Genomic DNA, 9,060 nt, shown 5'->3' with positions numbered 1-9,060 from the left:
AGAGTGGTTTTGATTTGCATTTCTCTAATTGCTAGTGATGATGAACATTTTTTCATGTATTTGTTGATTGATTGTACATCATCTTCTGAGAAGTGTCCCTTCAGGACCTTGGCCCATTTATTGATTGGTTTATTTGTATTTTTGGTGTTTAGTTTTTTGAGTTCTTTATATAACAGAGATTAGTGCTCTATCTTATGTGTAAAGGTTAAAGATTTGCTTCTAAGATGTAGGCTCTCCATTCACCTCACAGATTGTTTCTTTTGCTGAGAAGAAACTTTTTAGTTTGATTCCATCCCATTTATTGATTCTTGATTTTAATTCTTATGTCATAGGAGACTTATTAAAGAAGTTGAGGCCTAATCCCACATGATGGAGATTAGAGTCTACTTTTTCTTCTGTTAGATATAGGGTCTCTGGTTGTATTCCTAAATCCTTGATCCATTTTGAGTTGAGTTTTGTGCATGGTGAGAGATAGGGGTTTAATTTCATTTTGTTGCATATGGATTTCCAGTTTTCCCAGCACCATTTGTTGAAAAGACTATCTTTTCTCCAATGATGTTCTTGGCACCTTTGTCTAATATAAGGTAATTGTAGTTTTGGAGGTTAGTCTTTGTGTCTTCTATTCTGTACCATTGTAATACCAGTCTGTTTTGTTGGCAATACTATGCTGTTTTTGTTACTATTACTCTGTAGTATAATTTAAGGTCTGGTACAGTGATGCCACCTGCTTCTCTCTTCCTGCTAAGGATTGCTTTAGCTATTCTGGGTCTCTTATTTTTCCAGATGAATTTCATGATTGCTTTTTCTATTTCTATGAGGAATGCCATTGAGATTTTGATCAGAATTGCATTAAATCTGTTTAGTGCTTTTGGAAGTATGGTCATTTTGATAATATTAATTCTGCCTAACCAAGAGCAAGGTAGATCTTTCCATCTTCTAAGATCTTCTTTGAATTCTTTCTTTAGAGTTCTGTAATTTTCATTATATAGTTCTTTCATCATTTTCATTAAGTTGATTCCCAAGTATTTTATTTATGTATTTATTCATTTAGTTTTGAGGCTATCGAGAAGGGGGTAGTTGTCCTCATTTCCCTTTCTGAGGATTTCTCACTGATATACAGAAATGCCTTTGATTTATGGGTGTTGATTTTATACCTTGCTATTTTGCTGAATTCATTTACTAGTTCTAGGAGTTTTCTGGTGGAAAACTAGAAAACTAGTTAGAGTGTTCCAGGTATAGAATCATATCATCAGCAATTTCTATTTCCTGAAATAAATTGGAGACTATTGGTATTAGTTCTTCTTTAAAGGTTTTGTAGAACTCGGCTGTGAATCCATCCAGTCCTGGGCTTTTCTTGGTTGGTAGATTTTGATGGTGTCTGCTATTTTGTCACTTGAAATTGATCTGTTTAAATTGTGTATATCATCCTACTTAAATTTGGGCAAATTATATGACTCTAGAAATTTGTCGATGCCTTCAATATTTTCTATTTTATTGGAGTATACGTTTTCAAAATAATTTCTAATTATCTTCTGTATTTCCGTAGTGTCTATTGTGATATTTCCTTTTTCATCATGTATGTTAGTGATTTGAGTTTTCTCTCTCCTTCTCTTTATTAGCATGGCTAAGGGTCTGTCAATTTTATTTATTTTTTCAAAGAACAACCTTTTTGTTCTGTCAGTTTTTTCAATTGTTTCTTTTGTTTCAATGTCATTGATTTCAGCTCTGATTCTAATTATTTCCTGTTGTCTGCTGCTTTTGGTGTTGATTTTTTGTTCTTTTTCTAGGGTTTTGATATGTAGTGGTAAGTAATTTATTTGTTGACTTTTTCTTCTTTTAAGGAATGAACTCCATGAAGTGAACTTTCCTCTTAGAACTGCTTTCATAGTGTCCCAGAAATTTTGATATATTCTATCTGGGTACCACTAAAAACTTTTTAATCTCCTCCTTGATGTTCTGTAACCCATTGATCATTCAGTAGCATATTATTTAGTCTCCAGGTGCTAGAGTGTATTTTATTTCTTATTTTATCATTGATTTCTAATTTTATTCCATTATGATCTGATAGAATGCAGGGTAGTATCTCTACTTTTTTATATTTGATAAGAGTTGCTTTGTGGCATAGTGTATGATCTATTTTAGAGAAGAATCCATGTGCTGCTGAGAAGGAATTATATTCTCTCATTGAAGGTTGGAATATTCTTAACTCAGTTAAGTCTAAGTTTTTGATTATATTATTGAGTTCTATAGTTTCTTTGTTCGGCTTTTGTTTGAAGATCTATCTAGTGATTAAAGAGGTGTGTTAAGGCCACCCAAAATTATTGTGTTGTGGTCTATTTGACTCTTGAACTTGAGAAAAGTTTGTTTGATGAACATAGCCGCTCCATTGTTCGGGGCATATATATTTATAATTGTTAAGTCTTGTTGGTGTATGGTTCCCTTGAGCAGAATGTAGTGTCCTTCTTTATCCTTTTTGATTGACTTTAGTTTGAAGTCTACTTTATTTGAAATGATGATAGAAACCCCTGCTTGCTTCTGCAGTCCATGTGAGTGGTATGCTTTTTCCTAACCCATAACCTCAGTCTGTGAATGTCTTTTTCTATGAGTCTCTTGGAGGCAGCATATTGTTGGGTCTTTTTTTTTTTTTTGGTCCAATCTGCTAGTCTATTTCTTTTGATTGGTGAGTTTAGGCCATTAACATTGTTATTGAGACATGATTTGTATTCCCATCCATTTTTGTTTATTTCTGATATTTAACATGACTTGGTTTCTCTTTGATGAGATTTTCCAATAGTGTAATCCCTCCCTCTGCTGATTTTCATCATTATTTTTCATTTCCCCTTCTTTGACTATTTTGCTGAAGATGCTCTGTAGTGTAGGCTTTCTAGTTGTAAATTCTTTTAACTTTTTTTTTATCATGGAAGGTTTTTATTTCATCATTAAATCTAAAGCTTAATTTTGCTGATATAAGATTCTTGGTTGGCATCCATTTTCTTTCAGAGCTTGGTATTTGTTGTTCCACAATCTCCTGGCTTGGAAGGTCTGGGTTGAAAAATCTGCTGAGATAATGAATTGGTCTCTCCCTATATGTGATCTGATTCCTCTCTCTTGTGACTTTTAAGATTCTATCCTTATTCTTTTTGTATGTTAGGCATTTTCACTATAATGTGCCTTGGTGTACATCTTTGTAATTTTGTACATTTGGTGTCCTGTAAGCCTCTTGTATTTGGTTTTCCAATTTGTTCTTCATGCTTGGGAAATTTTCTCATGTTATCTCATTCAAGAGATTGTGCATTCCTTTCACTTGAAACTCTATGCCTTTCTCTAACTCAAAAACTCTTAGATTTGTTCTTTTGATGCTGTCCCATAATTCTTGGATGTTCTGTTCATGGTTTCTAACTTTCTTCACTGTGTGGTCAACTTTATTTTCCAGATTGTATACTTTGTCTTCATTATCTGACATTCTTTCTTCCAAGTGATCTAGTCTGTTGGTTTTGCTTTCTATTGAGTTTTTTATTTGATTTAAGCTATCCTTCATTTAAAGGATTTCTGACTGGTTTTTTTTTTCAGAGTCTCTATCTCTATTTTGAAGTAATCTTTTGCTACCTGTATTTGCTCTCCTATTTCTTTGTTGGAGTGATCAATTTGTGCTTGTATTTGCTCATTTAGGTCATTTTTTAATTCACAAATCATTTTGATTATGAACCTTCTGAACTCCTTCTCTGACATTTCATCAACTTCGGTGTTCATACGTTCTGTTATTATAGTGTCCTGTCTTGTTTGGGGCACTTTCCTCTCTTGTTTTTTCATGTTGTCTATGTGTCTTCCTTTCTTGCAGTGTGGATCTGAGACATTACAGTTTCTTCCCTATATTCTTGTGGTATCTGTGCAGATTGTCTGTACCTCACCTTGATGTTGGGCTTTCAGACCCTCAATGGATGCTACTGCATTCTGGATCTGGGCCCTGCAGAAGCTGGTGTGGGTGGATCTGGGCCACTGGGCTTGACCTCCTGTGGTAGTCTGCTGGTAGGAAGAGGTGGTCTTATGCCAAAGGCTAGGCTCTGGAGGTGTCTGCCCCGCTGTGGGAGGGATGAACCCGACCTACTCAGAGCATAAACCCAGGGTGCTGGAGTGGCAGTCTGGGCTGGATCTGGGCTCCTCAGTAGTCGAATGGTCAGACGGGGTGGTCCTGCACCAGAGGCTAGGCTATGGCGAGTGTCTGCCCCGCTGGGAAAGGGCTGTGCACCTGGGCCCTGCGCGCCTGGGCCCTGTGCGGCAGAGGCCGGTCTGGGTGGATCTCAGTAGTTATATTTTGAATGTATCAGTCTATGATGAAATGTATCCAACCAAGTTTTTGTTCCTTTTCAATTGCTAAAAAAATAGAATAATAAACTAGAATTTATTTTAACTTTTGTTTTCTTACAGAAATTATTACATTTCTGAAACGTGAAAAGTAGGTAATAAAGATGAATGCCAATTGGCATTTGAAAAGTCAGATTTAATAAAACAGTACATCATGAGGTGATTGATTACTAGTTTTTATGAAAGAATATTGTTTAAAAATTGTTTTTATTTAGTAATTCATTGTATTTATTCAATTATTAAGTGCTTACATCAACCACCATTTTATTTATTTAATTGGGTTTATTTAGGGATGAATCAGTTATATGAGTTATGTATATATCAAACATATCCAACTTAAAAATTGAGCTTTTTATAGGAAAAAAGAGTTTATTGCAGTTTAATTACCCCATCCTAATGATAATATATCTTTATTTTACAGGAGGGAAAACAGATATAATTTGCTGTCTTGTTTGGAGGCACATGGTGAGTTTTAAGATCAAAATTCTCCCCAATAATTTCTTAATTCCAAGTCCCATGTTTTAATATTTAGTCTTCCTTAAAGTGATTAATAAAATTGACTGATCTCATGTATCAGTACTTAGGTGACAATTTACAGAAAATTAGCTCTGCAACTTGATGGGCGAAAACCCTTTTCAACCAAAAGGTAAGTGTTGTGGCCACAACAGATGACAGTGTGTATGGTTTTTGTTTAACTGCTTCAAGAGAAGGTGGAGGACTTTTTCTTAAAAACTTAAAATTGTTGGAGTAGCAAATGTTCATATAAAAAACTAAAGTAGAAGTGAACTTTATTCTTTTTGTTAAAAGAGATAAATATCAATTTAGTATATTCATGTGTTTCTTCTATGCATAGACAAAAAATATTTCTTGAAAACATTAAAAAAGTGCTATGTGACCTTAACGTTTCTCTCTGCAGTGTATTCTGGATATTTTAACAATGGCAGAGTCCTGTGAGAAAGAACAAGAAAGATCTTTGCATACTCTTATCAGTTCTCTAGGGCTACCACAACAAAGTACCACAGACTAGGTGGTTTATAGGATGGAAGTTTGTTTTCTCATAATTTTTGAGGCTAAAAAGCCAAGATTAACTTGTTGGTAGGGTTGGTTTCTTCAGAGGGCCACAAGGGGAGGGCCTGGCTTCTCTCTTGGGCTTGTAGATAGCCATGTTCTCATTAGGTTTTCACATGGTCCTCTCTGTGTGCATATGCCTGCATCCCAATTTTCACTTCTGTTAAAAGACACCAGTTATATGGATTTTATTGCCACCCATGTGACCTTTTTAAAAAATATTATTTATTCATTTATTTATTTACTTATTTATATGTGGTGCTCAGGCTCAAACCTAGTGCCTCATGCATGCAAGGCATGTGCTCTACCACTGAGCTATCACCCAGCCCCTAGTGACCTTATTTTAACATAATTATTTCTAAAGGTCTATCTATAAATATAGCCAAAGTCTGAGGTAGTGAGGGTTAGGAATTTAGCATATGGCTTTTGAGATAACACAATTTAACCCATTACATATATCAGCTGGAAATAAATAGTACTTTTATTATCAGTTCACAGTGGATCTTTCCTAATTTTTCAAAATTAGGTACTATCTTACTTCACCTTATCTATACGTTACCTCATGCTGTGGGTATGTTGATTATCTAATGTTCTGGAGGAAATTTATTCTCAGTGAATTAAATTTGACTGTGGCTATGTAAAATTAAGACATGAAGAAAGAGAGTAGTTTGAGATCATGTGTTTTAACATTTGAATTGAATGATATTGACTGTCAATGTAGTTCAAAATTCAAAGGAAAATAAAAATGTAATGGTTTATTGAGGAATTTATAATTGAACCAAGGATTAGTGCAAGCAGGCAATTAATTGTTTGAGTTTCTAGTTGAAAATGGATGTTTTACATGGTGTTTTCCATTTTCTTGAATGTATATAAAACTTAGGTAGATATCATAAATAGCTTCAAGTAATTTCTTCAGTCATACAATTACAAGGCAGTGAAGATTTAAACCATTCAATTTGATTTCAAGTCCATGTCCTTTTTATGTTGTAGACTGGAATGATATAGATTATTAAGGTAAGGTACTCTGTGCAGAAGTGATATAGATTTTTAGTATTTTTAATGATCTGAGTTGAAAAACTTAAAAAACTCTTATCTAACTATTAAAATAGTACAATTATAAAAGAAAGGGGTCAGTTTGTGATGTCGATGACATTTGAAAAAATAGGAAGGCCTTTGATAGGTAGATTACTAAACATTTAAATATTAGACCAGGGAATGGTTTGTGACATACTTTTCCATATATTCATTAAAAAAAATGGCATCTAATTTGTTAAAATATTTGCTTTGCATGCCGTCTCCAGAGCATAATTTCAGTTGGTATCTTTCAGTTTTATGGTAGAATATTGCTTGAATTTTGAGTTAAAAGTAGAAATGATATTATTTTAGTATAATAAAAAATTACCTTTTAAAAATGATGTATTAAAGATAATGCCAGAACCCTGGAAATTTTTATTTCTTTTGTGGATAGGAGGTTTTTCTAAAATCCTGATGCTACTGGTGTTCTACCTATATCTATGTGCTTCTTAGGAGCTCAGTATACTTGGTCATAATTTCTGAGAAGTAGTATTTACTGTATGTATTGTTTTGATCGGTTTCTTCAGGTGAGAAAATGTAATATAACCTGGCTGGTATAAGCCTCCCTCATTTCCTGTATTTTAATTTAGCACCTATCTCTTCTTTGCTCTGTGCCTAATGTTCCTGAATTTGGTAGTAATTCTAGTTTGTTTTCTACCTGTTATTTCTTAGTCTTAGTCTACCTGTGGTTAATATCTCTTTAGAAAGATAATGATTAGATAGAATATGTTTATCTAGGTGTACTACTGCAGCTCACTTTGGATTTTATTATCTCTAAGTTTTCTATCTATGGTAAATAACTAATATCTTTCATTTTCTGTCTTCCTATCTACCTTTTAATCTATCTTAATTGTACTAGTTTTTATCCTAGTGAGATCTGAATTTCTTACTGTTATTACAGGGTACTGACTACGAATATCAATTCAGAAATTGCTATTAGAATTTTTAAAGTAGATCTTCAATATCAGGTATTACAAAAATGTTTTTACTGCCAGGCATGGTGGTGCAAGCCTGTAATCCCAGCAATCTCAGCAGCTTGGGAGGCCGAGACAGGAGGATCACAAGTTTAAAGCCAATCTCAGCAAAATCGAGGTGTTAAGCAACTCAGTGAGACCCTGTCTCTAAATAAAATATAAAATAGGGTTGGGATATGGCTCAGTGGTCTAGTGCCCACTAGTTCAATCCCTGGTACTCACCCTGCAAAATGTTTTTACTTTTCTTTTTGAAAATAAGGTTACTTCTCTCCTTTTGAAAATTAGATAATTTAAAAATGGCAGAACTCTTTATGGAATGTGAAGAAGAACTGGAACCATGGCAGAAGAAAGTAAAAGAAGTTGAGGATGATGATGATGATGAGCCCATCTTTGTTGGAGAGATATCGAGTTCAAAACCAGCAATTTCCAGTAAGCATTTACTTTTACTAAAGCCAAATTTTATAAGATATTATTTTTAAAGAAAAACTTGTGAATGTCTTATGGGACTCAGTTTACTTATTCTACTGTAAGGAGTTAGGGATGAGAGATGAGGGGGAGGCCAGTAAGAACTTGAGAATCAAAATGGGGATGTGATTGGAGACTAGAAGGAAGCCAAAGGTTAAATATCAGATGTGTGAGAAAGAAGTAGGCTTAGATTGGCTTGTTGCATTGGAGGTCTTCTGAGATTGGAAAAATTTTCTAGTGAAACTGTTTATCCGAGTGAACTGTTTATCTGTTTATTTCTGTCTTTTCTCATTTAGCAGTTACGTAAGGAAAGATTTGGAATGTTTAGATTAAAATTTTGGAATATACTAAGTGTATATTAGTATCAGATGGAAGTTCTCACATCTAGGCCTCATTGCATTGTCATTCATACATGGCTAAAACTGTATGTAGGCAGTGAATGATTCAGAGTCTCTGGCTTAAGTCCTCGATGGGTTGTAGATTCCAGTTATATTCATTTCCTTGATGAAACTACTAAGATCTATTAACACCAGTTTAAGTATAAAACATTAATGTTATTAATTTTTAAACTCTACCCATTAATATTTGTCTTTTAAAATATTTTGCATGATGAAATAGTATACATAAAGTACTTCTGTGTCTGAAGTTTGGTGCTTGTGTGATTGAATTATGAGCTACACTATCTGTTTTTTAAAAATAGAACATTTTATCTAAATAGACATTTCCCAAATTTATTCTTGAACTAAATATTTAATTATAGCTTTATAATGTAAGTGATCCCTATGTAGGGCATATAGGTTTTTTTCTCGTCTCATTAAACCTGAAAAAGGTGACCATTATGAGCCTCCCCTGTTTTCTCCCATAAGGCGGAGACTATGTGTAAGACATCTGTTTAATCCATCATACTGGAATGTTTTTTCCCTAGATATTACTAATCCCAAATTATATATAATCTTTTTGTTAAAAGACTGTAGATTCTTACAGAAGAATTAGCTCTTTTCTAAGCCTAACAGTTCAAACAGTGTGCCAAGTCCTTTTCAGAGCCCTTCATTGAAAGTTTCATGAAATCGGTAGATGGCACCAGATGGTCTAAGGGGTAGGGATCCTGGTGAGTTTC

Source organism: Callospermophilus lateralis, unplaced genomic scaffold (assembly GCF_048772815.1).
Source record: "Callospermophilus lateralis isolate mCalLat2 unplaced genomic scaffold, mCalLat2.hap1 Scaffold_91, whole genome shotgun sequence".
Taxonomy (NCBI): domain Eukaryota; kingdom Metazoa; phylum Chordata; class Mammalia; order Rodentia; family Sciuridae; genus Callospermophilus; species Callospermophilus lateralis.
The sequence above is the reverse complement of the archived record's forward strand: the minus strand, read 5'-3'. Positions refer to the sequence as shown.